General features: G+C 41.4%; 1 long non-coding RNA gene across 1 annotated transcript in view; it reads right to left on the reverse strand.

Annotated features, from left to right (window-relative positions):
* LOC145721927 (uncharacterized) overlaps positions 1-7937 on the reverse strand; it is a 17702-nt gene that overhangs the window by 8612 nt on the left and 1153 nt on the right. Inside the window, exons 2-3 of the long non-coding RNA XR_014145951.1 lie at positions 6965-7070; positions 1279-1446 (exon numbers count right to left, since the gene is read on the reverse strand). This is a non-coding gene — a long non-coding RNA (uncharacterized LOC145721927). The remainder of the gene's footprint in view (positions 1-1278; positions 1447-6964; positions 7071-7937) is intronic.

Below are 7937 nucleotides of genomic sequence, written 5' to 3' on the forward strand. Positions count from 1 at the left end.
TACATCAGTCTTACACAATTCACAGCGCTCACCATAGCACATACCCTCCCCAATGTCTATCACCTAGCCACCCCATCCCTCCCACCCCCCACCACTCCAGCAACCCTGTTTGTTTTCTGAGATTAAGAATTCTGGGACTTACTTTTGAACTAGGGTTCAAGAAGGACCAAATGACATTGGTTTAGGATGTGGTCACCACCTTGCACAAGGTGGGCATTCAAGAAATAATATTAGTGAAAAACTAATTTGTACCTGCTAAAGGAAGTCTATAACAAATATTTCAAGAAGAATCCGTTCATGCCTATCACATGCATTACCTGACACTAATCTAATTTTTTAAAGTTCTTAAAATTGTTAAGTGCTAATCACTATTAAAGTTACAAAAGCATTTCTAATAATAAAACTCTGTCAACTTTTCAAAAAGCAAGTACGGATCACCAGAGGCAATAAGCATTTTTTTAAATGGGGAATTAACATAAAAACTCTAAAAATATTAATGAGAACCAGAGGAGTAATTCACAAACATGCCTGTGCAAGACATGGTTGCAGGAGGGGCGCCGCCGGCATGTTGTTAAAAGAAGATACATCCTGCACACATAGGTGCTCTCATCCCAGGAGGGGTTTCCAGAAATGTCAAATATCACCTTTCAGTAAAATTTTGACACTGAGGGCGCCTGGGTGGCTCAGTTGGTTAAGCAACTGCCTTCGGCTCAGGTCATGATCCTGGAGTCCCTGGATCGAGTCCCGCATCGGGTTCCCTGCTCTGCGGGGAGCCTGCTTCTCCCTCTGACCCTCCCCCATCTCATGTGCTCTCTCTCTCTCTCATTCTCTCTGTCTCAAATAAATAAATAAAATCTTTAAAAAAAAAAAAGATTTTGACACTGAAAGTTAAAATCGAACAACTCAAAAACTTAACTCTTATTAAAATGAAAATTAGAGGCACGTGGTGGCTCAGTTGGTTAAGCATCTGACTCTTGATTTTGACTCTTGATTTTGGCTCTTGATCTTAGGTTCGTGAGATTGAGCTCTGCATCAGGCTCCGCGCTGCTTGAGATTCTCTCTCCCTCTCCTTCTGCCCCTCCCCCTGTGCATGCACGCATGTGCGTTCTCTCTCTCTCAAATAAATAAATCTTTTTTAAAAAATGAAAATCAACCCAGCTGAAAAACGTGAAGTCCTTTATTTAAGACTATTTCACCTACCACCTCTGATTTCACTAAGAATACTTAAGTTTCCTGCCGTCAACAGAAAATCAAATATGGAGGTATCATAAAACTCACCTTAGGGTTCTCTTCAAGCAGTTCGATAAGCGTGTAGACATTGACCCATCCAGTGTCCCCAGGGTCAAGCGTTTGCATCAATTCTTTGAATTCTGAATCACTGATTTTTACAACCATGCAATTTAGGAGACGTCGCAATTCTTCCCCTGTTATCCGTCCATCAGGTTTCTGAGCATGAGAGTGTATATAAGGGAATTTTTTTAAAAAAGGAAAAAGGAAGGAAAAGCGTTATATATACTAAGCATCACTGAATAAAGAGTGAGCTCTGGCCAAACAGAATTATGATGAAGCAAGAATTCCTCAGGTGGTGGTCACTAGATAACACTGTGAGCCAAGAGCAGTGTGTTGGGTGGGTGCAGGGGGGATGCTGGAACTCTCCAGGGGCCATTCCCACAATGTTGTCTATGAGGATGTGGGCAGGATATGGCCCCAAGTGAGGAAAGAGGCTGATCTTGCTGGCACAGGCTGACCGCCGCCTCGGGACAGGCTAAGTGCTGGCTCCTCCAGCCCCAACCCCACCTGAGGGCTATGTGGCTCAGTAGCAGAGGGCACACAACTTCCCGGCAATTCAATTACAACTTGCCAATTTACTAAAAATATTAATTATGCTTATTTTCACTCCCACCAACCTCATCAATTACATAAATGGACAATTACTTAGCAAGAAAAATTTCAGCCATGCTGCATAAAGAAAACGTATTATAAGCAAAACACTGTGAGGCAAATTCTTCCCCTGGAATAAAAAATTACCAATAAGCATATTAAATATCAAAATGAAAAGATACTGTTTACTGGAAAAACAGGGGAAATAAAGAATCCCTACCTCTCTCACAGAGAGACACTGTGACTATTAATGTGACAAAGGGGCTAAGTCATAAAGCAGTCTATAAATGCCAGTCATTACTTTGGGGTCCAAAATTGGAAAAGGATATAAGGGTGTCTTAGGGAAAATTAAGTAATTTAGAGAATATATGCCTGCTTGCTTTTTGGTTTGGGAGTGGTCATCAAATTTTTAATGTCCAAGTAGGAAAATTATGATTTTTAATAAATTTACAGCTTGTGCAACCTTCACCACTATCTGCTTCCAGAACTTTCCATCATCTCAAAAGAAACCCTGTGTCCATTTCCTCAACCGAAGGTAACTTGGCTATTTGCTATCTCTCTGTATTCACTTTCTCCGAGGTATTTCAGGTAAACAGAATCATACACTATATGCATCGGTATGAACTTTGCATCTGGCTTCCATCACTTAGCATAACATTTTTTAGGTTCACCCAGGATGTACCATGGATCAGTATTTTGATCTTTTCTATCCTTGTTATTATCCCACTGTATGGAGATGCCACATTTTGTTTATCTTATCACAAGTGGATAAACATTTGGATCATTTCCAGTTTGGAGATTATGAATAACATTGATGTGAACATTTGCACACAAGTCTTTGTGTGGACATATGGTTTTACTTCTCTTGGGCAGCTACCCACGAGAGGAATTGCTGGGTCACGTGGTACATTTCTGTTTAATTTTAAAGAAATGACCATGTTGTTGTTTCAATGGAAGCTGTAGCACTTTACATCTCCACCAGCATGAGAGTGTTGGAGCATTCCATCTCCACATCCTTGTCAACACTTACTACTGACTACGTGGGTTGATTATCGTCATCCCATGGTTGGGAAGTGGTGTCTCAGTGTGCTTCTGATTTGTTGACCACCTTTTCATGTGCTCGTTGGCCATTCGTATGTCTTCTTGGATGAAATGTCTATTCAAATATTTTGCCCATTTTTTACACTGGGTTTTCCTCTTACTGAGTTCTGAGAGTTCTTATATATTCTACGTGCAAGTCCTTTACCCTATATATCATTTGCATATATTTCCTCCCAGAGCGTGGCTTATCCTTTTGAAGCACAAATTTTTAATTTTGAGAAGTCCAATGTATGGTTTTTTTTTTCCCCTTTATGGATCATGCTTTTAGCATCAAAGCTAAGAAATCCTTGCCTAACCCAGGTCACAGAGATTTATGCATATGCCTTCTTCTAAGAATTTTGCCATTTTAACTCTTATATTTAGGTTTATGGCCCATTTTTAGTGAATTTTTGTGTATGGGGTAAGGTAGTTCATCTTTTTACAAATGGATATCCAATTGTCTCAGCACCATTGGTTGAAAAGATGATCCTTTCCCCCTGCTGATCTTGTAAAAGATGAACTGACCAAAAATGTGAGGGCTTATTTCTGGACCCCCAGTTCTGTTCCATCAATCAATATGTCTATCCTCATGCCAGTGCCACACTGTCCTGATACCGTAGCTCTGTACTAAGATTCAAAATCTGGAAGCTTAAGTGCTCTAACTTCATTCTTCTTTTCCAAGATTGGTTTTAGCTACTCAGCAACCTTTGCATTTCCATATGAATTTTAAGATCAATTTTTTAAATTTCTGCAAAAAAAGCCAGTTGGCATTTTAATGGGGTTTGCAGCATTAAATTTATAGATCAATTTGGAGAGAACTGCCATCTTAATAATACCGAGTCTTCCAATCCATGAATATGGAATGTCTCTTCATGTATTTACATTTTATTTCTTTTAACAGTGTTTTGTAATTTTCAGTGTACAAGTCAGGCATTTTTGTTAAATTTATTGCTAGGTATTTTAGTCTTTTTGATGCTATTGTGAATGGAATTGCTTTCTGAAGTTCATTTTTAGATTGTTCATTGCTAGTTTATAGAAATATAACTGATTTTCGTATATTGATCTTATATCCTGCAACCTTGATGAACTTTATTATTTGTAGAAGTTTGTGTGTGTATATCATGTTGTCTGTGAATGAAGACAGTTTTACTTCTTCCTTTCCAATCTGGATGCCTTTTATTTCTTTTCTTTCAGGATTGCACTGTTTAGAACTTCAGTACAATGTTGCATGGAAGTAGCAAAAGCTGACATTGTTCTGTTTTTCATGATCTTGGGGGAAAGTATTCAGTCTCTCACCATCAACTATGGTTAGCTGTTAGCTATGGGTTCATTATAGATGCGCTTTATCAGTTTAAGGAGTTTCCCTGCTATTCCTGGTTTGTTGAAAGTTGCTATCATGAAACAGTGCTGGATTTTTCAAATAGTTTTTCTGCATCTATCAAGATGATTATGTGGTTTTGTCCTTAATTCTATTAATATTGCATACTATATTAATTGATTTTTTGGAAGTCAAACCAAACCTGCAATCCTGGGATAAATCCCACCTGGTCATAGCATTTAATCTTTTTTGTATGTTGCTGAATTTGGTTCACTAATATTCTGCTGGGAATTTTTGCAACAATATTCATGAAGGATATTGATCTTTGGTTTTCTTTTCTTGTGGTCCCTTTGTTTGGCTTTAGTATGAGGGTAATATTGGCCTCAGAGAATGAGTTGGGAAGCAGTCCTTCCTCCTATAGTTTCTGAAAGTTAGTGAAGGATTGTTATTATTTCTAAAAGTGAGCTTTGTAGTCTTCAATGTAGAGAATTTGCATATTTTTATTAGGTATATTTCTAGGCATTTGATTTTTTTAAAGATATTGGTAGAAATGATATTTTAAAAATTCTTTTTCTAATTGCTTATTGTAACTTACAGAAATCATATTGATCTTTGAATACTGATCTTGTATCCAATGACCTAAATTCTATTATTAATTCTAGTATTTTCTGGAAGATTATTCTGGACTTTCTATTTAGAAATTCATGTGAGTTACAAATAATACTGAGAAAAAGAGTGGGTGAACAGGCAGGGTACAAATTGTTTCTGGGTGATAGAAAGGGAACCACATCAGGTTTAAATGTAAGTGATGGAGGTGACTAGGTCCACTCAGAGGGAAGGTGGCAATGTGTAGAGGTAGCACATACAGCTACTTGGGATGTATGAGTTGGAGCAGATCTAAAGCAGTCTTTCCTGTAATAATTCTACACCCCTCTCTACAGCAGGAGAGGGACCTGCTTCCTACTGTTGTCCTCTGCAGCCTGCCTCCTCCTGGCTCTCTCCCTCTGCTCTCCTCCTTCCAGGTCTCAGAATGTGCCCAAGACCAAGACACATGGTGGGGGGGTTGGGAGTCCCACTTGGCAACCATGCACTCTGCAACTCTAAGGTATCTGATGGTCACTGCTGTTATGTAACACTCCAGAGTGTGAGCTCATCATTGGCAGGGCCTTTGCATTACTCATCTATGTGTTCAGTGTAAGTGCCCACAGCCAGGCCCAGCGTGGGGCAGGCACTCCATTCCTCACCCACATGACGTGTTTGTTGATCAGTTCTGTTTGTGGAACAGTACATCAGTGACTGTTAAATAGTCCAACATTTGGAGTGGTTAGCATGATTATAGTACTCCATTAACGGAGATGAGATTTCACTATTTTTAATTAAATTGCTTCAATATACCACACTAGGTGCTGAGGTGGGTAAACACACAAAAGCCTTCATTTATCTCTAAGAGGAGGCCCAGCCAGCACACTCCCAGGCAGCTCTGCCCAGGGCAGCAGTGGGCCTCTCCGGAGTAGCTGGTTTGTGTCCTGGCTCCACCACTCACTAGCTGGGAGCCTCAAGCTGGGTACTTACTACTGACGCTCCCTTTCCTCAGCAAATAAGAGCAAAAATGAAAGGATCAAATGGAGATAATTATAGTGTCTACCTCACAGAGCTGCTGAGAGGCTGAAGTGAGTGAAGACAAGTAAATCACTTGAGACAGTACCTGGCACATTGTTAAGCACACAATATTATTGTTCATTCAGTAGAAGAGATCACGTGATATAGGTTGAAAGAATAACTAGAACAGTGGGCTAGCTAAAATGCCCCCTCCCCTGCAGAAAACAGAACCCCAAATCTCTGAGTCTACGCTATGCTCAGAAACCCTAAGCAATGGCATTCTAGATTGACAGAGGCGAGGAGTCTCCAGTACAGAGAGCAAACCACTGAACTTTGCAGTCCACCTCCAGGCCACATGGGCTCCTCTCCAGAATGCTGCCCTGTAGCTGCTTTATAGGAAGGCTGCCGCTGAGGCCAACCACCTCCTCTTTTATACACAGTTGTACTTGAGTCTGAGGCAGAGCAAGTCACCGGACCCCTCCAGATTTCCTAGATTCAGTTATTGAATGTACTTAGTAAATAACAAACTTGGGAAATGTTGCATGTTTCAAAAGTATCCAAGTGCTGCTTTCTAAAATAAACACTAAATTGGGACAGGAGCAATATTTCGAGCAAGTTACAAATTCATGAATTAGCCTCCTCTCTGCAGTATAATTAAACCAGGAAATAGGCTCTTTGGATCTAAGAAAACTTTCCTCGGATGGGTTACACGTTGTTATGAACCCACACACTCTAGCCTGGAGTGGGGAAGGTTCAACAGGTTGGGATTACTCGTTAAACAGCGAACGATGGGCAGTCACTGCATCCTTAAACACCTTGCCACAACTCTGTTCTCATCCCCTGGCGTCTCCCCTACTGCGGCATAGCACGTTTTATGTCATCTGATCCCCCAAACACACCCAACTCCTGAGGTCGGGCCTTATAGCCCCAGCTGCTCAGAATAATTCCTAGCATATAATAGGAGCTCAAAAAATGTCTGTTGGCTGGATAAATGAATGAATATACAGTTTTTATTGGCCTTGTTCTGAGTGTTCGCATTCTGAGAAACAATGAGGTTTTCACCAGGGAAGGGTTCCAAAATCTTACAGTGTTGGCGATCAGTAGTGCTTTCTTCAATGATGTATAGTGATCCTCGTGTCTGGGTAACTTTGTGAGAATGTTTTCCTTGCGAGATTGATTTCTAGAGGTGATGCTATAGGAGAATGAAGAGAAAAACAGGAATAAGGTTATGTTCTTGTACTTTGTTCTTTCTTAATGCAAAAAAAAAAAAGAAAGAAAGAAAAGAACAAGAAAAGCACCTGACAACTATCATAACGCCCTATTTGTGGATGGCTCTTCTTCCTGAAGGTGTAATGTGCTTGGGCACTGCTGCTCGGGCAGCGTGGTGACTGACAGGGGACAGGGTGTGGAGGCCATTAGCCTTGCTGTGCTGTCACTCTCCTCTTCCCATGCCGGCTAACTGTGGCCAGCCATCTTGCCGGTCCGTGTCTTTGGTCTCAAAAGAGACCAGGAAAGGGGCGCCTGGGTGGCTCAGTCAGTTAGGCATCTGACTCTTGATTTCAGCTCAAGTCGTGATCTTACTACGGTCATGAGATTGAACCCCGTGTGGAGCCTGCTAAGGGATTCTCTCTTTCCTTCTCCCTCTACCCCTCCCCTCCTCACTCACACTCTCTCTCTCTTTAAAAAAAAGAGAGAGAGAGAGAGAGACCAGGGAAGAGAGCACGATCACTGCTGAGACCATCACTTTCCTGTGTGTATGGGCAGCATGTTGAGGCACACTCACCCACATGATAACTGAGGGCACACGCTTCCCATGTTAAAGTAGCGGGAACGTCAACCTTCACAATCTCCCCTTCCCTGTTGACAATGGCCATGGTCACCTACATTATCGGACTCCTCTCCCTTTCTTGCCTCTTCCATCCATCCCCTGAACGCAGGGCCATCAGCCTGCATGTGTGCTCCTGAAGGCCTCCGACCACCCACTCTGGAGATCAAAGCCAACTTCACCCTGATCAGAAGGGGGCTGCAGGGATCCCATGATACCAATCTACAGATGCCC

This window comes from Leptonychotes weddellii, chromosome 5 (genome assembly GCF_054177405.1).
Source record: "Leptonychotes weddellii isolate Sample4059 chromosome 5, ASM5417740v2, whole genome shotgun sequence".
Classification (NCBI taxonomy): Eukaryota; Metazoa; Chordata; class Mammalia; order Carnivora; family Phocidae; genus Leptonychotes; species Leptonychotes weddellii.